Source organism: Helicoverpa zea, chromosome 20 (genome assembly GCF_022581195.2).
Source record: "Helicoverpa zea isolate HzStark_Cry1AcR chromosome 20, ilHelZeax1.1, whole genome shotgun sequence".
NCBI classification, from domain to species: Eukaryota; Metazoa; Arthropoda; class Insecta; order Lepidoptera; family Noctuidae; genus Helicoverpa; species Helicoverpa zea.
The window spans coordinates 3,511,336-3,536,068 of NC_061471.1; the positions used below are offsets into that span (position 1 = coordinate 3,511,336).

General features: G+C 36.3%; 1 pseudogene; it reads right to left on the reverse strand.

Moving 5' to 3' along the window:
• The window catches only part of LOC124640101, a 117,840-nt pseudogene that overhangs the window by 70,634 nt on the left and 22,473 nt on the right, over window positions 1–24,733 (reverse strand).

Consider the following 24,733-nt stretch of genomic DNA (forward strand, 5'->3'; position numbering starts at 1 on the left):
TGGTAGCAGAAGATACCGAGTAGGTACAGTGTTATGTAGTTATTTTAAATGGTGTGTCATGGTTAAATCACTGCTACATTTTTGAAGATTATCAGAAATATACTATCTTTTTATGGTAAAATAAATTTGCTGAAAATACACACACATTTTACCTTACATATTTAAATAGCACATACCTGCAGCCACTTGATCCTGGTGATGTTCTCCTCAGTGACAGTGAGCGCTCTCCTCTCTCCCAACTTGTACGTCTCGTCATAGTACATGTACTCCGTGAAGGTCAGCCCACTGGTGGTGTACTGCTGAGTGAAGTATATCGATATCGTCCCGTTCACTATGTCGTGTTCGATGATCCACTTGCACTTTATGGGCACGGGGAAGGGATTGGGGAAGTTTGGTGTGGTGATGGTGCCTACTGCGGCCTTGAGATGGCCTCCACAGGGCTGCGGGCCTTGGTGCTCACTGTCGCGTTCCTGCGCACGCACATGCTCCGCTGCGAGGCTGAGCAGTGTGAGGCTGAGGAGGCGGCGCATGCTGAGCCTGGAACAATGAACAATGAACAAACATATGAATCAAATGTAAAGAACAATGTCAGGTTTCGGCCCACCCAATCAACTTTTAAAACTAAATTCTCACGGACACAAAGTTCTTTACTACATCAATTTAAATATAAAATACTAACTTCTGATAAAATATTTAATTGTTATCTAGAACTTTTCCAAAAAGAAATATCATTAAATAAGTAATTATTTTGTTGATCGAGTTCAGGTTTTTCGTTTTAATAATTTGGTTTTGAGAAGTTCAATGCAAAAGTGGAAATATAAACGTGAAAATAATAGAAAAGCTTCTGACATTAAACTACACAAAAAACTGTAAGAATTTTCACTGTACATGAAATATTTTTATTGAGCCTAAGTTACTATGGACGTCTGACATTGTTCTTTGAATTTGTGGACACAGTAGTTTTTAAAGGTCGTTCACACAAATATTACTTCCATCAAATTAGACACAACTTTAGTGAATGAACATCGCGTGGCCCTCACTAATCGTCTAGTGAGATGAGTAATGACAGGGCAACAGGGCATATGTCTCAAACGAATGGAATTACAGTCTACTGAACGTTTCTAATAAAAAAGCTATCATTACTTATGTGGAAAAAAGTAAATGGGATGAGGACAGAGACTAAAATGAAGTCATTTATTAGATGTCTCTCCGTTACTTTAACTGTCCACTCGGTGATTAATGTGTACCTCATCTGTCTTTATAACAGCCGTTAATCCAAGTGATTTACCCTCCTCAACACTTTTTAAGACTTAACTTAATGGTTACAGCTTTATAAAGACCTTATTAGAAGAAAATTAAACGTCTTTGGTGCGTTACTAAGGCTTGGCACACAATAAGTCGTAGGTATATTTATCACGAATTTTCCATGCGTACAAAAATGTTATTATATTCCTTAAATTGTTAATTTACGTAAGAGATTTTTTTAAATGAAATTTTACAATGTAGAGGTCCATTGATAATACTTCACCGCTATTGAGAAGAGTACAGATTTTGTAAGTGCTCCTCTTGTTTTTATATCAAATTAATTTGGAGCGTGACGAAGTTCAGCCCTCCACGGAGCGATATTAGATTGCCTGAAAACGTTACAACACAAGTTCCGACAGACTTTTTCCTTACCTTCATAACTTTATTATTTCTTGGACAATATTGTGTTAGGGGCGCGTGCTAAAAGTCGTTTCCTTTTCAAACTCGTTTTCTCGCTCGCTATAAAATATAAAAAAAGTATGATTTGCTAAAGAAAAATACGCTACAGTTCTATCAATTCAACCACTGAGGATTAGGCATAATATATCCTGGACAGCCTCCCATGTGTCTAGATAACTCCACTTAGCTACAGTTTCCAGTGTCCTATTTCTGAACAATACTTATGAATGAAACCGAGTACGTATGTGCGGAAGAGATATAAAAACGCCGCTGAAACACGTCCGTGATATATTGCAGCGCTGCGTTGACTCCGGCGCTGCGGTCTTCGTGAAATATTTCCAACCACTATGACAGCAGCGGAATCTGATTTCAGAATATAAAATCTACGAAGTTATGCACCGACATGCTTCAGGAATTTAGATTACATCTGTGTGTGTTTTATTATCATGCCAAGCAGGTGCAGGCATGTTATGTATAATTTTCAATTTTTATAAATAATTTTGGATAAGTATTGATTGGCGCTTAGAATTTTCGGGGCTTTAGGTAATAACGTTACTGTAAATAAAACCGATGTTTTTTTTCTTTATTCCATACAATATGGACATCATATTTACATGGATATTTAACTTAGATTCAACAAAAACAAAAACATTTTCAGTATCATTTCTCGAAGAATTTATTAATTGTTTGCTTTGGCAAAAGTTCCCGACAGGCTAGCATTGTTTATGAACAATAAAACAAGTAACACAACGGGGGTTTATTTAAATGACGTTACTGTTATAATAAAAGAAGAGCTATTAACTTCGGAAGTAGTCGGATACAGAAGTTTATGAAACTTTCTTTGATACAAAGAAAAATCGGAAAAATACATTTTGTGACTTAAGCAAGTTATAAGAAACTTGACTTAAATCACCAAAAGTAAAAATTTTAATCTTGTTGTCCTAGTTCTAATCAAACAACTGAAGAACTCTTCACGTACAAGACATTTGTAGGTAGAAATTTTCCAATGGTTGCAAACAACAGAACAAATCTAGGAATTCAATCGGATGTAACTTCCATTCTGGTATTTGATTGGAAGAGCTTTGTTTTGTCAAGTTTTTATAAAGGTTGGCTAAAAGACACTCGAGCCGCAACTCATACGGCCTCCACGACAAATCCGGGGGAGGATGACGCTCCAAACAGCAACTGCAGCGCACCTCGCGCGCCGCTTGACTAGTGGACCTCGTCCTGTTCTCCAGGCTCGGTTCACCTTAGATGTTATCTGTTAAGTCAGAAATGGAAAGTGCTTAGGCATCAAATATTGACAACATATGGGTCAGCAACAAACCTTCTCGATGGTAAGACCTAAACACATGTTATGGGTTTTAAGAATAGCAATCACCATTTAAATGAAGAAACTAGTTACATTAAATTCTAAGCACGAAATCAAAGAAAGATCGAATTGCTAGTCAGACTCAACTTGTAAGTTACAAAATCAGTACAGCTACGGTTGTCATTCACATCAACGCCTTCTACTCGATAGGCTTCACAAAACCGTCGTGTCCCTTAGCCGAGCTCTCAGCCCATCCTGGCCTCCTAGGGATCACAACCACAACTATAGTGACATGACACCAACTGTACCACAGATGTATAAGGGTCTCTTCCTGGTCACCCCGATGCCGTCACACAGGCCAACGAGTCTCTTCCAGGTCACCCCGATACCCATCTTAGGTGCAGCTTAACACAATAAAAACAACAGTACCGCAGACTTTACATAGGTCTCTTCTTGGTCACCCCGATGCCATCACACAGGCCAACGGGTCTTTTCCAAGTCACCCCGGTCTCCATCATTGGTACAACTTAGCGCAACGAAATTACAGAGTAGGTGAACGTAACACTTTACCAAAAATCTATCGTCTGATGCACAATTCAATCAAATGACGCAGAAACTGAAATATTCTAACTTTAGGATATTGATGAGATCAGGTAACTAATAATTTTAAACTCTGGGATCAAACCTGTGAACCTAGGTTTCTGATTCTGATTATCTACGATTCCACTAATTAAAGAGCACTGCCACTAAACAACGAGACTGAAACTGCCTCAAGTTTAAAAATGTCGTAAGACAAACAACCACAAAAATAAACCAAAAATGGATCGGTCTCACCGGGTTTCCACTCATAGCGCATAACGTTGCGCACATCGCTATGGTGCGCAGTTCAGCAAGGCTTTTGCGGACGTGAAGCCAGCCACGGAGATGCACGAGCACCCACACTCCGACCTCACGATGACACGTTAGGCTCCTGGCAGGCAGCCGAGATGCTCCGCAGTAATTTTGTCGCCATATTGCACAATAATCACCGTCATTGTTGAAACATGAAAATGAGAAGATAAATCGGTTAATTTTCTAGCGTACCTTCAATAACTAGTTTGACATGTCACAATGGAAATCGATACCATTACCATAACCGTGGTTACTATAACCTCCATATCAAAATTCTGATGTTCCCTTATTTTCTTCTCCCAATAGGTAGGTATTCAGCCTGTGCCTATCGTGCACTCAGAAATTCAGAAAATTTGTCTTCACGTGGCGAATTCTCCCGAAACTAATCCACCATCGGCCGCCACACATCACTCCGAACGAGCACATCACTTTTTCACTTTTTGAACAATGGCATGGCAATCCTTAACACATGTGGGCATTCGGATTACATCCCACTTCTGATGTCGGAGGCGAACATAAAGGATGGCACTATCGTCCGACATCAGTTAGGGTAATGAAGCAAAGAGATAACTCAAAGAAACTCAAAATTCAAACGAACTCAAAAGTCAAACGTTTATTCAAATTAGTCGGAACAAAAGACAGCCCCCAAAACGCCCGCCCTTCGCCACTTCCTATGTGTTTTGGCTTGGGGAGAAGAAGTGGCGGAACAAACTCCCCAGCAACACATGTCTGTCTGTTAGGTTAGAAGAACCTTTACACTTTAATTTCAAAAGACACTTTACACACTTTACAATATGGATCTACAACAGTACTACAACACTAGGCAATAACACTAGGTACACTACACGTAACGAAAGGCAGTATCGAGATGTGCGCAGCACGACGACTCGACCAAGACTGAGCTCCGCGGACGCCACGCCGACCACCACTACTCTGCCAAGCGCGCCAAAATGTTGTTTCACCGGAAACGCCACCAGAGGGCGCGCTTGCGTGACGTTTAGTGTCCGTACTATTGACAGTCTCCGACATATACAATAGTACAAATCTATTTTCAGAATCGTTTCAGTAAGTAATTTCGGGGCTTAGAGAATTCAATCAAACAAATGTTTCCTATTTATAATAAAAGTACAGATATATTAGTTTCGAATATAAAGTTCGGCTCCCTTAGTTCAACGAACAGCTTTACCGAATGCGGGAGATATGTTTCAGGACAATCAATTGTGAAGGCTTACTGTCACAAGTTTAGCAGACACAATACATTTCGTTTTGTTTGAAGTTTGCCGGTGCACTCTCCACGGATCTTATTTTTCTGAAACTACACACACAATGGCGATGGTGAGGTATATTTCGTCAAACTGTTCAATTTGGTGCGGAATCAGAATTTTGAGGAATTATAAAGTGAATCAACGAGAAGGTAAATACTTTTAATTCAGTCAATTATACTAGCTTAACAGAGGGCTGTGATATATTATGCAAGGACTTTTGCTAATGTCAAGTAATGGACTAAAATAAAATATGCAGAAGATGAATTTATTATTTCCCTTTAATCATTATATACGAGTTCTTTTTTTCGCGTCTGCTCTCCTATAAATGGCTTGCTTAATTCAACTGAAACAGTTTGGCAAAATCAAAACAATAAACTTTACTCTTGTTATAACACAATGTATTTGAACAAAACTCATTCTGTTATTCGTACATACATTACAGGTAACTCAATCACCTTTCCTCTGTGTTCGCGTCACACAGCATCCCCTGAGACGAGAAGTAATCCATACTACTTCCATCTGAGCATCTCATCAACGTTATGCATATTATAGTGTGGATTAAAAACAAAGAAATCTAGTACTGTTTGAAATATTAACAACTATATATTTATCTTTTAATAAAGGTTTAATTTGAATTTAATAACTGCAAGATTTATTATAAAACCTAAATCAAATCATCATTATCATATTATGCCTATTCTTTTACCAACTACCTCGGCGTCGGCAGCTGGTCGGTAGGACTGGTTTTCAGACTTTCTAGCTTCTGACTTCCTGCAAAGACCGCCAAAGATGTTCAAATGGTAGCCGGGTCCATTTAGATACCTAAAGATCGGGGACCGGGTATCTAAAGTGAATGAAGCTCAAGTTTTTAGAGATAAGTAATGAATTTATTTATGCTCTCCACTATATGTTTACGACAACCTTAAAAAAAGAAATATAAGTAAAAAGATATCTTGTACGTATAATAGCGTGGCAGATGAGAACGACAACGCTCAACGTTGGCCACAATGGGCATCCGCTTTCGGGGTTACTCCATAGGATATTTTTACGCCACACAAAGGATTAACCTGCTTTCAGAAAAAGCCTGAGCTCGCTTTTTATACGTTATTAATATTATGTTGCATTTCATACGGTTTTCATTGATGTTCTACATCCTCAAAGCATCATTGTCCTGGGATTTCCGTGTTGCTCAAGGACTTTTTTGAAAAAATTATATAGAATTCACAGTCAAAAAAATACAGCTTTCTGCTGAATATTGAGTAGGTATCAAGACGCCTCGTAAATCTCTTTTACTGGCAGTTACGCTCGCTCGCAGCACAAATCGTCGATAGGCACTTCGAGCTTCAATTTGCGTATTAATACTTAATCCCCTTTTATTGACTTTTTCGCACACTTTTCCCTTTAATTTATTTTGGCAGCGAGGCATCAATCTAAACATTTTTTCAAGCATTTCTGATGCGTTATAGTACCAGCTGAGCGAAGCAAAATTGATAATTTAGCTTCTGACCTTTTTGTACTACTTAGGAAATTGTTTTTGCTTACTTGTATTAAAGAAATTTAAATTGACTTGATATAGACGTGTAGTAAATAGTTAGTTTAAGCTTGGATTATATTTATTGGTATCTCAACTAACAACGCCGTCTACAGCTAATTAAAAACATTTCGACATGTCTGAACTGTAGTTTACATATCCATCCTTTTTACGGTTGGAAGTATTAAACTTCTTAAACACTAAATTCGCCACTAATACATTTTGCAACTTTTAATCTAACCCACAGCTATCATGAGCAATAACGTTATAATTTATATCGTTCAGTCGGAGCCGGCGGCGTCGTGTCGAAATCTTATTTGAATGCAATATGCAGTAATTGGTGTTGTATATTAATGTCCACAGAGACCTGCAATATGCGCTGCATGTGGCTCAGTTATAAGTAGTACTGATATAAAGCTCATTAATTTGTTATCCCACCAATAGAAGTTTGATAATAACGTCGTAGATTTATAATTTAACACACAAACATTATAGACTGTAGACTACTAAGCAGGGCTTCATAAGGTACTATCGAATTTAAACACACTCGAAGGCTGAAAGGTTCTCATTAAATATTTATCGTTAATTACCAATTACGGAGAACAGCGTGACCAAAAGATTAATTAACGTATAGAAGCAACCTTCAGTAAGAAGCTTTATTTTCTATTCTGAAATAGTATTTTCAATTACATACAATTAATTGCTTACGGCCAGTTTCTTCATCAAAAGTTAAAGTTAAAGTTATGGCTAAAGTAATGTCTAAAGTAAAAGTAACGGTTAAATTAAATTTTTCTATTAGTTTTGCTGTCACTTTAGCCTTGAAAAAACGAATTTGACCGTTACTTTTACTTTAGACATTACTTTAACTTTAACTTTTGATGAAGAAACTGGCCGTTAGTCAATAAAGTTATCATAAACATAATTACGACTTTCCCATCGAGAAATATGAAGTTATTTTCCAGTAAAAAATTCCAATACAATTATGAAAATAACTTTCTATTACAGATTGTTATAAGATATTATAAATTAACGATATTTGCGCTACTTGCTAAGATGCCTGGAAAAGATTTTAAAAAATCTTTTGGAAACTTATAATTATTACTCTATTATCAACAAGAAATCCTAAAATTTCCTCTGAAGTTTTGTCTTGTTTATAATATGTTGTATTTTTGTAATTCTTGAATAAATATACTTTCTTACATCGCATTTATCATAAGTAGAAAGTATTTAACGATTTCAGTATAATAAGATGAAGCATTAAGCAAGTTTTGCATGCGTTTGCTCAACCTGCTGAGCAAACTTAACATTCAAATGGAGTTTCTAAAGTTTTAATGCAATGTCAAGCTGTAGGATTGTGTGAATATTACGGAGAAATGTTCCCCGCGTCTCGAGGTAACCTACTTCCCGCACTCGGATAAACAGCTGTCTGTGTCCTTTCTAAGGCTTTAGATTTTCTGTGAGTAAGTATACAAACTTTTTGAGTGCAGGAATTGCAAAATTAATCTGGGCATTAATAAAATTGGTGTCATTGTACCTACATCTTGAACAGTCAGATCCCAGACTGTCCGACAACCAGTCTTACCAAGGGGTATCGTTTTGCCCAAGTAACTAGTTTGATGAGGTTAGATAGGCAGTCGTTTCATACTCAACACTGGCACTCAGCTGCGACCGGTTCTACTGGGAATCTATTCTAACAATAGTAGGGAAAAGGTGAGACATATGAGTTACTGTTTGCATAAAAATACAGTAGTATTCTGATTGTGAAAACAATAGATTACCTACTTAATTTTAATATCACTGCTCTCTGTTGTGAAAATAATAAAAGAAAAAACATACAAAGGCAACGTATTATTATAAATACCTTGTGCAAAGCATTTCCAACAACTGCTGCTCAACTTTTAAATGAAAAAGTTGTAAAAAACATAACGCACGTGCTCAAAGGGACGGTTTTATATTATTTACGAGAAAAACACGCTCGTTTAAATTGAACTTTATGAAATTTTTATAAACTATATTGTAGACAGGAATAAGTATTATAAAATACTAGCTGTAGGTACCTCAAGGTTTTGACCCCCGTGCCGAGAGAACTACCTACTTCCCGTATCAAGAAATCATTAGAAGGAGTAATTTTCTTAAGTATTTTCTTTTTTTTTTCTCCTGACTGCTAGTTGTAGAGCACAAATTATTATCAGAATCAGTCCAGCGGTTCAGGCATGATTCGATGACCAGATAAACTAGGGAGTGATTTTTATGAAGGTACATAATTAGGTATAAAGTTTGTCATGTTGTTAGTAAATAATATGTATTGTAATTGTCACGTATCTGTCCTCTATATAATTTAAATGGGTACGTAATTAACGAACACCTATGATTCTATCAGCCTCTATAATTAATATTGACTCAAATATTACATCAAAGTGTATCATGTTGTTTACAATTGACGTTTATGTCAATTTATTCCATAAATCACGTCACATCACATTAGTGTCACTGTGAATTGCCATTACATGCGTGTCTGTCAAACTTAGTTAATATGTAGACTATCCAAATGGTTTCAAAATATATTATCGAATAAACTTTGATTATATATATGTCTAGATGTAGCATCGAGTGCGCGCAAGCGTGGAAAAAAATGTCGATGTACTGTTCATCGACAGGAGCTTTCCCGTCAATCAGAACAGATCGTGCAGCTTAACTGTCAAAACGTATTACGCGCGCTAACTAAAATACAAATAACAGAGATAAAATGACGACATGTGCAATTAAAGTCTGCCGGAATTATAAAGGAAGGCTAAAAAGTGCCAATAACATCACCTATCATCGGTAACTGACCCAGAAAATAAATATTTGTTTTTTGTAATTATGTTTACTAAATCACGCCATATTGTATCAGTGTTGCCAGTTTCTGTTTTTCATTTTCCCAACTTCAGGTGTTTATGTTATGTATAAAGGATATTTTTTTAAGCATTGTGCAAAAAAATAATAGGTATAATTTCAATTTTATTGCTCGGATAGACATTTTCTGATTCTCCAAAATATTATCTACTGTTATTTGATTAGTAAATTATGGTCATCAACGTAACATCATTTTTTAATAGGATTCCAAGTAATCCTATTGTTAGGATTCAGTGGATAGACTGCATTAAAAAAAGCCGCGGAGATGCGATGTGGACACCAACAAAAAATACCGTAGCGTGACAAGATAGGGCGCCGAAGACTTACAAAAGGAGCAGTGCCAAGCAAGGTTCAATTTTCTATAAAGTTATAGTTAAACTGAATAACACTATGTATACAAACTTATTTAATTAGTCTATTTTTTTTCATTATTTATGGGAGAATCGTAGAAGCTGGTATCATTATTTACGTCAACGCGCAGTGTAAAATGACACCTACACGCACACATGCATAACAATTTTGTCTCTGCTTCTTTGTTGGGATTGTATGGTGACACTCCATCTAGACATATATATAATCAAAGCGAATAAACTAGGTATTTACACTTTAACTAATTAATTATCTACTGAAGTTATATCACCTAACTAGCGAAAACAGAGCTAATGCACCCCATGAGAATAAGCGCCCGTAACCTATCGGTTTCCACTAACACTGTTTTTTATTTCAAATCAGGCCCAAGTATTAAATTAATCCTACAAACAAAGTCTTCAGCTTTATAATACTACATAAAGTATGGATATAAAAGTTCATATACTTAATTCAATTTCCTATTTTCACCATCAGCCGCGATCCGTCTTATGCGTGTTCGGCTACAGCCAGCTAGCAATGCATCACGTTTTATAGCTGCACCGACTGCAACTTCACAACTTACTGCAAGCAGTCGGTTAAAGAGTTTATGTTGTTTTGCTTATTTGGACTGCAATTGAGAAATATGTTTTCTGTTCAGTCTAACCTAATTTAAAGTAGAATAAAACTGAGCGCAATTTCACGGCTGGTTATGGTCTGGTTATCATCATCTCCCGAGCCTTTTCCCAATCATGTTGGGGTCGGCTTCCAGTCTAACCGGATTCAGCTGAGTACCAGTGCTTTACAAGAAGCGACTGCCTATCTGACCTCCTCAACCCAGTTACCCGGGCAACCCGATACCCCTTGGTTAGACTGGTGTCAGACTTACTGGCTTCTGACTACCCGTAACGACTGCCAAGGATGTTGAATAACAGCCGGGACCTACAGTTTAACGTGCCATCCGAAACACAGTCCATGGTGTCTAAGATATACTTAGAAAGTACATACAAACTTAGAAAAGTTGCATTGGTACTTGCCTGACCTGGGATCGAACACGCGCCCTCATACTTGAGAGGTTGGTCCTTTACCCACTAGGCCACCATCCATTACCATAGGTTATGGTCTGGTTATCGTTATAGTTAAATAGTACACCCACCCTTGGTAATTAAAATACGCATCCCCTCATTTTACCAAGTGTGCGTCTGTTAACTTAAGTTAGTCTTTATTCCAACGAATACTTTTAGAATAACATAAAGTTTCTCCCAAAGTGAGCAATGTTAGTAAATTATGCTGAAATAAGGAACCACAATTTGTGGCAGATAGCAAGTTTTGTTTAACTATCGTAACTGCGCGAGACGCGGAGGACGTACTTCAATCCTCTTCAAAACGACTAACTAGTCTGTTGGTTTTAAACTTTGCTATAATAACCTTATTTACATTTAGATGTTTAATTTTTAGAGAAAATTCTTTTGATGAATTTGTACTTGTGATTTCATAGTTTTGGAATAACATTCAGAAAGTAGCAGTTATTAATGGAATTTGTAATCAAAATGAAAAGCTCAAATAAATTGGAATTCGTACTTAATTACTTATATTCATGAACTGCTTAACTGCTAACAAAATGACCTATTTTCTTTTAGCAAACTAAATATAAGAACTAAGGCATAGGTTCACCCACAGAGTACCACAAATAACTTGTAGGTATGTACAGTCGCGAACAGCAGCGTGCTCAAACAATGGCGATCTATCAGCGCGCGGCAGCGACGCGAAGCCAACTTTGTTAAAAATAATAATGTTACTTAACTTCATCTGCTTTCTCTATTAAGGACACGTTGAAGTAAGTACGTGTGATGAAAACGTATTCTCCCCACCTAAATTAAATCTGACTATTTACCCAATTCTGGGAAACAAAACGGGACAAATAGATTGTGGCTGAATAAACAAAGTATTTGCGACTTCATTTGGTATGTGTTTTTAACAATAAGTAATGTATTTAGTACTAAAATACAGGAACCTTTTTAAGAGTTTTGAGACTCATGTTCTTAACTATTTCGTCTTCGTATGTTATTGAAATAAATATCACAATTGTCGAAGGTGCATACGGGTAGACTAAAAGTTATATTCGCATTTGCATCGCGTGCATTCATACAAGTGTCTGGCAACGCATCTGTTGTGATAAGGAGTCGCTTTGTTCTGCGCAGAGAGACATCTGTAAGAACCATACGGGATGGTATGGGAAATAATTACGTACATAGATGTACTGGCTTTTCTTCATCTTTGTTTCGCATTTATCTCTGCACCTTCCAAAACTTGGATAGTTCAACTGACTGGACATGCCATTGCCACATTGCTCCATCAAAGGTAGTTGAGCTTGGCTAATCTCCGTAAATAGGTACGTCAAGTGTATGCGCGTGTGTAACATTTTTTTGTCTGCGTTTCCAATGATGGAAAATGCATGAGTAAGCTGTCAATATTTGTGTTGCCCCCTGCTCGTAATCTGCGCGTGATTTACGCTCATGGTGAGTCCGCTTGGTTAAGCACTCTAAGTTCAAAATGTACGATGGAAATAGCATGATGTAGGTAAGTATTCGAGTGTTTACGTCCATCACGATAAATGCACTGTTAGCTGATGTGCTGTTCTGTTTACTAATACGAATGCACATAATTATGAACTATTTGTACACAATTATGTGCAAACATCGCAGAATGTTCACGCTCCGATTGAACCGCGTTTGAATTCGCATTGATTCAACAGTTTCCAGTGATTATTAATTTACCTTTCTCGTTCGTTACATTGAATTTTCGTATTTACTCCATAAATGAGCTTTGTAAAGATTAATAAGTTATGTTTGATTGTTTAGAAACGTATAGATGTGATTGCCTGGAATCAGCCTAATGGTACATTTTATACGGGACCTAAGTGCCTCAGTTTAATAGCAGGGTCTGATTATCTGCTGTGATAAGAATATATACGTGTACTTAGTAGGAAAATACTACTGAGTCTTCTGAAAGTACCTAGGTAATTCGGCACTACTGTTGTACCTAATTAAAGTCTCAGAAACGACTATCTGTTTAATTCATCATGATAATTGATTTCCCAAAAACCGACTTCCCAAAACACTAAAAAGCAAAAAAAAAAAAACTATTTTTAGGTGCATCGGCCTAGAAGTCGGTGTCTAATGGATGTTCCTAAGTTAATTTTGCCACCGACTTCTAGGCCGATGCACCTAAAAATAGTTTTTTTTTTTTTGCTTTTTAGTGTTTTGGGAAGTCGGTTTAATTTTTTTGTAAAAAAGTTTTTTATTTAAAGCTTTTCAGTGATACGAATAGTTGTCACTATCCATACAAGTGAGAAGTTCTCATCAATACAAAGAATATAAGTCCAAATACGAGGTATTTTACATATTCAGTTGTCGAGTTCCCTCGACTTACTTTCTCTGGTCTCCATCATCAGGTCAGCTCCAAACCTTCACTGTTGCAAAGGTCTTGTCAATACAAATAATTTAAGCCCAAATACGAGGTAGTTTACATATTCAGTTGTCGAGTTCCCTCGACCCTCTCTGGTTTCCATCATCAGATCAGCTCTAGATCTTCACAGTTGAATAGTGCTTTTAGGCGTACACCTGAGTGTCAAGTTTTTACTCTATGTATGCCTACAACTTTCGAAGGTTGCCCTCGATTTCTCAGGGTTTCCATCATCAGATCCTGACCTGATGACTATGGGACCAACTGGCAGCTATTCCGAGTCGAACAAAAAAAGAATCACGTAAATCGGTCTATAAACCACGGAGTAATCGATGTACATACATAGAAAAAAAAAAAAAAAAAAAAACATACCGGCCGAATTGATAACCTCCTCCTTTTTGGGAAGTCGGTTAAAAAGAGGAGGTTCTCAATTCGGCGGATTCTTTTGTCCTTTTTTTATTTGTGTTAAACTTGTAGGCAAACGTTCGGTAAAAACAACCTAGTGAAGGTTTAAAGCGACGAGACTAGGCGGTGAAGACCTTTTTTGCCATTTCGTCTTTTTAGAAATCGTTTTTTTTTTAAAGCACAATTTTATTTTTTGGAGTTTAACACACATTTCAGCAATTATTAAAAACTGTTAATTTCTTAAAAATGACTCAACATGATATTTGATTTTGTCAGTACACAAATTAACAAAGTAACAGTGAAAAAATATTATTTAGGTGTTCTAATTAAAATCATGAATCCACAAGACATGTCATTGACCTCACGCTGAATATTTGGAATAGAACATTCGAACACGCATTCCAATTTTAAAACTTATTAAAAAGCTTGACGCCACACTTACTGAATATTTGAAAGATATTTAGCAAATAAGAAAGAAAAATGAAAATCGAAACAAAACACACGCCAATGACGTCACGCGCGAAATGAAAGGGATAGATTGATTATGAAAGAAAGAGTAAACAAATGTTTAATGAAACAAATGACACGTCAATGACGTCACGCACGAAATGAACGGGATAGATATATAAATAAGACAGAGATAAATAGATATTTAAAGTAATTTTTAGGAAAGTCATAAGTCAAGATTTTTTATAGGAAACTAATTCTAATTTTGAAGTGTATAAGATCGTTATTTCCTAGAAAGGCTGTTAAAGGCGGCACTAGTTTGGATAATGTAAGTCTAAGCTAATGCTGCCTCTGGTATGATCATGGTTTAGGATTTAGATTTATTTAGATATAGCTCAGCGAGCTGGTCCGCGCGGGCGACGCCGGGGTTGCGGCGACGCGCGGGGCATACGTGTGCTAAAAGCGCTTTTGAATTTATCATCCCGCGTTTTTTTTACATTGAATAAAAACCGTAAAAAACGCACAAAATGCTTACGTTATGTAACGTAATTTATTTAACCATTTATTAATACGGTAACTTTATGATGTTCTCAAAAATAATTGCAATTGATAGGGATCGAACTTACAACCTCTCGGTAGCAATACCTTGTCTATCATCATCATCAGCCTTTTCATTATTGAATTCTTTGGTGTCCAAGATATAGGAAAGTACCTACTTAGGAATATGTAGGTATCTTTAACAAGAAAAGTTACAGCGGTACTTGTCTGACCTGGAATTGAAAGCACACTCGTGGGTACTTGAAAGTCTTTCCATAGCCCTGAAAGTAATGGACGGCTCTAATCACAATCACATCTTCATAACCAACACAGTTGAGTAACTCCTCGCCCGGGCGACAATTAGATTAGCTGAGTGACGTGACTGAAGCACGGACGTGCAGCCGGTCAGCACAGGCATCAGTAATTGAGGAAAATGTACGGACGACGAGGAAAACAAGCGCCGCTGCCAATTAATTAATGAGGAGACCGAATGTTGAATCATAAGCGTGATTCGTAGATAGCAATTAAGTGGAAGCTCCCTGGAGATATCTGTTTATTATAGTTCGGCCATTCAGAGAATGCGTTCCTGACACGTCGCGATTGAACTGACGACGTAACTACATTCATTGATTATTGATATAATAATGTTGTTTTAATGCTCCTCAATTGTTAAAACGGTAAACAACCAGCAAAAATATTTTTATCGTAACTGCAACGCCATTGCAAAGTTACGTCGTCAGTTCAATCGCGACGTGTCAGGAACGCATTCTCTGAATGGCCGAACTATAATAAGAATAATCAACCTGGTCAAGAAGAAAAATGTTATTTATTTTCTTATATTGAAAATACGATTTCGCAGGCAATCTTAATTTTGAGCCGAAACTTTAAAAACTATGTCAAATATATGGTAAAAATATCATATCTTAGAATATCTTTACAGAACATTTAAGTATTTCCTAACCTACTTAGTAACTTAATTGACTTGCTTAGTAACTGTGACAATTAAAAAAATATATATATATATATTGACTTTTTGACCATTATTCATTGATTTCATTAACATTCAAAATGAAAAAGCCTACGCAGAAATACACCACCACACCCGAATAGGTACACAAAGAAAATAGGTATCCTACAAACGTTACAATAAATGAATACAGTGGGAATCCTTACAGCGACGCCAGTGAACCACTTGAATAATTAATATAACTGTTTCGATTATGTTCAAGCCCGACTAGTGCTCGCTCGCTAGTTAATTCAATTTCTTTGAACAAAACCTTAGTAAGCACGCCAGAGATTTTTAATATTTCAGATTTTAATGTTATAACTTAGAGATAAGAAATAAGTATTAGGTACTTAAGTAGTTATATATCTACCTAAATATTATTGGTAGCTTTAACTAAATTAGAAGATACAGTAAAAATGATGGCGATATTTTTAAATAGCGAATAACCAGAAGAATTATTTGTGCCTTTCAGAACAGCGCCTCTACAAGCCGTTATTGCTAAAAATAAATAACCTAAAATAAGAGTAGGTCCCTCATAGCTCTTACATACAATTTTTTTTTATTTTATTTAATGAAAGCTGTTCAAACAGGGTGTTGAAATAAAATATCTACCTATGCATACATGGAAAGAACTACGCAATCACAAATTTCAACCATTTACCTATGCACAAAGCTGAGCTTTTGGCATCCAGCCAGTTTCACCTGTTTCCCGAATATTTTTTACTCCAAATAGTAAATGTAAAGTCATATATTTGAATATTTTATTAAAATATCGCTTTATTGGTCCAGATTTTTGGTTTCATGTGGTGCATAAAAACTAAAATTACGTCGAAGGCTCGGTTCCACTAAGTCGTTCTAGCTTAAGTAGGAAGACCAATATGCTGAAATGTTCGAGAAACTCCTGACTTTTCTGTCTAAATGGCTAAGATAATGCTGAACCTAAAAAGCCAATGTGTTGCCTATCTCAAAGCAGGTAAAAATAATATACCAGCGTAATTAAAACTGCAGTGCACCCAATCATTAATAACGGAATACCTATTAACGACACAAGATTAGCATATCAAAAACCGCATCGCTCGCTCTGGACAAAGCGAAAGAGCGGAGAAAAATCCGTGACGTCACAGCTTTAGTTCAAGCATTCCTTTGTAGGCGGGATGAGAAGTCGCTTAGCACAATTGCGGCCGCCGCGACGTCTCAATGTCTTAGCGCAGTGTTCAAGCAAGTTAACGTCTTACTGAGATCTTTTGTCTCTTTGCCATTGTGATTTAGTTGTGTGACTTTATTAGCTGCAGATTTACCAACATTATTGTGTTTATTTTTTTTGTGTGAATCGCTTTTCAACTCAATGTATCAACATGTTTGTTGCTACGTAGGTCAGTTTAGAAGTGGGCGAGGTATCTGTAATTAGGAATACTAGGTATAAGATTATTTCATCTAAGTATCTAAAATTGGGAATTTGTAACAAAAAAAAACGAAACCTACTAATTTTTCTGGTTATTATTTATCCATTATCCTTAACCACGATTTCCTTCAAACCATTGATTGAAATAAACGTAGCTATAATTATAAACTTTTGTTCTTATTTCAAAATTGAAAGGTCTTTAACAATCCATCTGGGAGGTTTTGTTAATTGTTTTGCGTTCAAATCTTCTTATTACGACAGCGGAACTAATTATCTTAATTAAGAAGCAATTAAACGCCAGTGGTAAGTGCTGCTCCTTTGAAAGTTTTCATCAAGTACTTTCTTAATCAGTTACGACCCGAAGCGACTTAAATTGACTTCGTGTTTGAGTTTCCACGCCGGATAATTAATGACTGAGGACAACATACACAGATCTAACAAACTAGATATTTATTGCTGAACAATTTTGATATACAACTTTCAATTGCAACGCTTTTTCATTGTTTGGTTACAAGTTCGTGTAGTTAAAATCTGGTTTACTTTAGTTACAATTATCCTTATTATGAAGTTAATAATGTAAAATATAAACCTGCAAGTTATGTTCAAAGTAAAACAAAACCAGTATTTAAAGGAGTCATCAGTTCCCTTCCAAGCAAATAAAATCTCACAATATAAAGCTCGCGTAAGATTCAGACATCTCTTACTTAAAACAAAGGAGGATTAATATCTCCAACTTATCCAATGATAAGTGCTCTCCATTTTATACAGGGAGAGATTATAAACAGAACAACTTAATAAACTTGCTTGATAAGATTAATAAAGCTTGCTCATAATTACGGTCATAAATTATAATTTATATTGAAGTAAGTGACTATCAAAATGTTATCAAGACGAGAATATAATTTTATTTCAGTTATACAGCTTTTAGTAGGTAATTTTTATCAAATAAATGCTATTAAATTGATGCATTACAAATGCAAACCATTTAAAAATCAATTATGTCCAACGCGGAATCCAACATGAAACGCTTCCAATAAGATTATCGCTAATTAGCGCTCGCTGTAACAAGATTTCGATTTTAAATGAATTCAGTCATTTACACTTAAATGGTTTCATTACAACGATAAAAAAAAACAAAAAACTTTTGCTTATTATTAGTAATTGAAAACGACTTTCCTATGCACGGATTTTCTCATATAATAATAATAACAGCTCCAAATGTATTCTGCTGCAAGCAAATTGTTGAAAATTAGTTAATTTTAACAAATGGGCTAACCGATAGCTCATACGTGTGTGCTAATGACATTATGGCAACTGCGATTACGGACCATTCCACAAAGCATTGAATTATCACAATCAGCGGCTGCAGCGCTGCGTAACATCGCTTGAAGCGCCTCAGCAAACAATCGCAATGCGCTGCACGTTACTGCTATCTTGATGCCACATTCACACTCGGAGCAGGTGCGACGCTTCTCGTGGTGACACTAACTTGAAAATGTTCCAGCATACGTCGACGAGACAGTTATAGGAATGCAATTATAGGAGATCAGACCACAAGATACAATACTGCATTGACATGACATCATTTGCGGCTGCACTCTGCTTCTGTTGGACATAACCAAGCAATGTGGCGACTGTTTTAAAAAGTTTATAATGACATCAACTTGTATTACAAGTTAATGTGCTTTGAAACTTTGCCGACGCTATAATTATGTGTCTCGAATTTTAATATTATCAGTAAAAAATTGTGAATTTATTTTGTGAAGGTGTGTTTCTTATTGACATCGAATTTTGTACTTCATATTTAAACTCTTGGGAGATCGTTATAATGAAGGATGACAAAGGTCTTGGTAGAAATTCAAACTTTCTGTCTGGCACACATAAACACAATGAATAGCTTTTTTATTACGATTGGACGGTTAAGTATTTGTGGGTTATATAAGTGAACTAGCAATTTAAAGACATAAAACATTTTATGATTACACCGATGGTATAACATTACACTAGCTGCGCATAAAGTGGATCGCGATAGAATATACGGGCTTAATTAACAGCTCGGTTATCTAATTTTAAATGTACATATTATTAGGTTCACAATGCGTATCTAGCATAAATTCAATTTAATTTCCTACTCACTGATAAAACTAAGTATAACCAAGGAACTTACTGTTATTGATATAGGTATCATTTAGATACAATACATAATAGGTTAATTTTAATCTGAGCGAACATGGTATACCTACTGCATAGACATAATATAGTAAACAGGACTGCGCACTTTTAACCAAAAAACGAGCCGAGTGAAACAGTTAGTACGGAGGCCGTCTGTCCCTTTCTAATAGGGTGACTATGAGATTAAGCTATGTGAGACCAATCCGAGTTTGCTAATATTATTAAACACAGATTGGTATTGAAGTTCTCTTACGCAGTTTGTGACCTTAAAATACTAATATAGGCTTTTAATAATTAACGGGCATTAGCAGTAATAAAAACAGGAAGATTCGAAGTGCAGACTGATTTTTTTGTATTTTTGCTTCATATATATTATAGACTGCTGAGCCATTAATATCGCCTTTCTATATTTTTTTGGGAAGCTATAACAATAGTACAACAGTTTTAAAATCCATCACCCATATTTTGACTCATTACAAGAATTCATGGGCACCCTAGTTGTTTGATTTACGAAAATGTTATTATTAGCTTATCTGTGGAACGATATATTGCAACCACCATAGGATTCACTTTCACAAGTATAAAAGCAACACTTTTTCACCGTTTTAATAATTTAAATTGATTTAATACAAAAAAAATATAAACAACATTTTAAATGCTGATTACGCGCCAAGAATGTTCAGGGTTACCGCTAGAAAATAAAAAAAAGCAAAATAAAAATTTGTGTTGTTTATGTTTTAATAATAAATACGAATAAATTAATGCGATTGTTATTAATTTGTTGACTTACAATTGTTAAAATAAGATAAAAATATAAGTGATTCAATTGTTTTTTTTTTGGAACACAAAACTGTTGATCATAACATTTTTTTATGCTGGCAAGGTGTTAGAAAGAGACAAACGGCCTCCGTTCTAACTATCCCTCTCGGCTCGGATTTGCCTCTGTGTATTATGCAACCAATTTAGTACCTTATTGCGTTGGAATAGAGTTCATTTTCGTAAATATATATTTTGAGAGTGCGCAATCTTGTTTAGTATAGGTATTACATCTATGACCTACTGTGAACAATATTTTCCACTAACTTCTCAACCTTCTCAGCGTAACTATGTACCTGCATTCGGCTGTGGTTTTCATCTACGCTTGGGCACCAAAAGATCATCGACCGACTAGTGTATCGACCACAAATCCCTGTCGGCCATGAATCACTCCCGTATTTTACGTGTTCCCGCAACTTGTAGACAATTAGCCGAACCGGAGATTACACACAAGCTTGACCGCGCGGACCCTTATGAACCTACTGCGGATGTCTGTACATAGACAAACTGACCGATGAATCTTTAATGAATTAGACCTTGCCTAACTGACCATTTTATTATATGATATGATTATTCAAAGAGTTTCTAAGAAGTTTACGAGATAAAGCAATGTCATTAGTTGAAATCCATTTCTTCTTAGTTATTACCTAGTTGGTACCTACTCTACTTACTTGGAATATAAAGGTTTATTTTGGCTACTGAAACCTTATTTTTGGATTATGTTACCTTAATGTAATTGTATTGAAGAAGCCTGTTTTACGCCCATTTTAATACCTACAACCAATTAATAAAGTGCAAAATGAGAGCTTCTTAGAATTTCAGCCCACAATAAATGATGCTACTAGCATGAAACTGATAATATAATAAATATCTCATGTAGGTACTGTCAGCAACAAAAGTCATTTAACACAAAATACCGAACACTAGAATCTCACATAGGCAATTGTTATGTCACGACTACAGAACAAAATAACCTTTTACATTAGAGAATTACAAGAGTCACCGAACACAGCTTGCGCTTTTAAGAGTTTAGTGTTTTTATTTAATTAATAAAAAGGTAGATATGGGTACCTATGCTCTTTTAATAGTTTAATCTTGAAAGCATCTCTTGATCTGTTCCAGACAACGTTTGACGCTTGTTGTCGACTGTACTACCTACTTAACGTTTACTGAAGCAATGTACACGTGATTCTGTAGATATTGCGCGAAGTTCTCGTGAACGGTAAACAATTGTAAGCAATAATAAACATGATTCTTTTATATTGGCTTGTACGTAGGTACATACATATGTTGCTAATCCGAGAATAATTACGACAATTAACGTTTGAGCTACTTAATGTTATCCTTTGAAGTACTTCACGTGAATTATATAGTCGAATCGCCATTGATATTAATTATATTTGTACCTATATATGTATAGATATTCAATTCTCTTTCAGGCTAACTTATAATGGATTTTGATGAAACTTGACAGTGACATATTTATGTAGTTGTATAAAAATCTTCATAGAAAGAAAATTTCGACACTGTAGCCGCAGAGCCGTACGCGAATTGCATAGACTTTAAACCTAACATCCGCTAATAGGAATTATTCAAATAAGGGTCCTCTCGACTATTAAAGTGCTTAAATGTCGGGAAATTGGATGTGACGGACTGCATGTGTCTACTTATTACACGCATGAACATATTACACTGGCAACACTGGCAAGTTAATGAACCTCATTTATTTTAAAAAGAGAATAATAGAGTCTCGTTCGGACTCTCCTAACATTATTTAAAATGCCGCAAATATTGTAGGAACCTCGTACAGGCGATGGTTAACAAATATACATTAAATAGATGTGTGTACCTAAAAAAGGGCTTTTTTGATTGCTTAAGGGGAAAGTTTACATATTCATATCCATACGGACCCAGTGGGGTATATAAACGAATAGATTTTTGTAGGATATTATTTCCTTTATTTTGACTTTAGTGACTTCTTGTACCTGAAAAAATAACTGTTTTATTAAAGACTAGCTCCCACACACGGTTTCTTCCAAGGGAACTGCTGCTAACTCCCGTTTAAGAAGTATAAGTACTGTGAGTTTATTAAATCGCATTCAATGTATATGGTAAAAGGTGATTGAGGATCAAACATTGGTAGGAAGAGATGAGATAGAATTGGGACTAAAATATTTCATCTGACAACATAGATCATCTTTATCTAACATTGTTAGTATGCAAATACTGTGATAGATGTTATTTCAACTTTTGCAGTGGTGTACCAACAGATATATTTTCATGTTTTCCGCGAACTTAAGTAATTACGAAACTTTTTCTATCAGAGCCTGCGAGATAAGTTTCAATGTAAAACTTACGCAAAACATTCAATCCTGTGCAAAGTAAACGATGTACTTTTCTGAAAAATACAAGACTAATGAGTTTACTTAGGTATACCTATTATTTTAATATTCACCTAATGATTTTATTTCATACTAGCTTCTGCCCGCGACTTCGTACGCGGATCCTGTCCCTTATGCCAGCGACTACGGGGTCAGCAAAATCACTTGAACTTGAAAAATTGACTTGAAAACAACGGAATACGCATAGCCATTAGAAATGTTCCATATAATTTTTGTACTTTAACGGTAAAAGCACAGCAGACTAAAAAAAACGCTGAGAACTGAACCGCAATGGACGTGACCATAGGGATAAAAGTAGTGATTCTTATTAGTCCGCATTTAAGTTATGTGTGGCAAAAATATTACACGTATTATTACGTAAAAAAACATTAAATGTTACTGAGATGACAAAGTCGTGATGACTTAGTGGAAGTCGTGGTGGTTTAGTGGGTAGAGAACCAATCTCTCAAGTATGAGCGTGCGTCTTTGATTCCAGGTCTGGCAAGTACCTGCCAATGCAACTTTTCTAAGTTCGTATGTACTTTTTACGTATATTTTGGATACCAATAACCGTTATTTGGAGGGGATGTTAAACTGTAGGTTCCGGCTGTCATTGAACATTCTTGGCAGTCGTTATGGGTAGTCAGAAGCCAGTAAGTCTGACCAGTTTTACTGAGGGGTGTTGGGTTGAGCGGTTAACCGGGTTGTGGAGGTCAAATAGGCAGTCGCTCCTTTTAAAACACTGGTACTCAGTTGCATCGTGACTGGAAGTCGACCCTAACATAATTGGTACAAAGGCTCTTGAGATAATAACGACAATAATAATGAGATATAAGCATCGCAGGACATCTGAGGCTGATGACGGGGAGTAGCGACCCCGCGGGGCATATATACTGAGTTCTCCAGGGAGAGTATACTGTCCCCCATCTCCGGCCGGTCGGAGTGAACCATGACGGGGGTAGGTCTCACGCCTCTGGCTTGGCTTGACCATCCAGAGTGGAGTCGCTTGAGCAGGGTTAGTAGCCCTGCTCGGAGGATAGGTGCCTCGTGGTAAGTGACCCACAGGGAGCGCGTAATCTGCGTTTAAAATCCGCCGAGGTATCCTCACACTTCAGCCGCTCATTCCTTGTTGCCCTTTTGTTGCTATTCAGTTACAGATTCCCGGGGGCCCAGTAAGTGAGCTGGCGAGTCTCCACCTGCCATTTTTACATGTATCTAATACATTGTCATCGGCAGGTGCCATAGTTCCCGTAGTTTCCCCATTCCTAGTCCATTAGCATCCCATCACAATAGCCCAAGTAGTATTCATCCACAGTTAGCAATGGTACAGCACAGATTATCTTTTTTTTAACGACGTTCACCGGGGATTGTCCTTGGGTTCATTTCTATAGTGTATAAAGTGATAATTGTCAGTTTTGTGTCACCATTTCATTAAAGTTGTCTCAAAAGGGCTTCAGCGTGTTGGCTTTGGCCTCACGTTTGCCTTCCAAAAATTCGGAAATCTGTAGTCCCGAGGTCTGGAAGAGACATACAAAATAATAATGAGATATATATAACGCAAAAAATTCGGAGAGTGGGGGCTCGTGACGCCACGTCTAGGTATGTAAAATTTGTACTAAGCAGTGACTTAACACAAAATTCAAGCGTGTTATATCTTCGTTATTATTTGTTTGTGAGAAGGAGAAAAGAAAAAATACGTGTCCATTATTTTAGGGTTATCTAAAAGACGGACTAAGTACTTTTTTTTTATTCACCATACCTATTTCATAACATTCATTTCTATACATTTCAAGTGTAGTATTGCTCTTGAAGTTCCACATCAGGTGTTCCAGATCTTCGATGTTTATACGTCAAAATAGAGAGTGCTTATCAGATTGAACCGCTTTTGCTAAAACGTCATATAACGTCATAAGCTATAGTCTAGCTGGGCTCCTGGGTTTCCACATCAGGTGTTTTACATCTTCAATTTTTATAAGTCAATAGAAAGTGCTTATCAAATTGAACAACTTTTGCTAAAACGGCATACCTGTATATGGTACATAGAAGCTGGGCTCTTGGGGTTCCACATCAGGTGTTCCAGATCTTCAAATTTATTATCTCAGCTGAAAATGCTCATCACATGAAACAATTTTTGCCATGGCACCATTTTTGTATCTCTT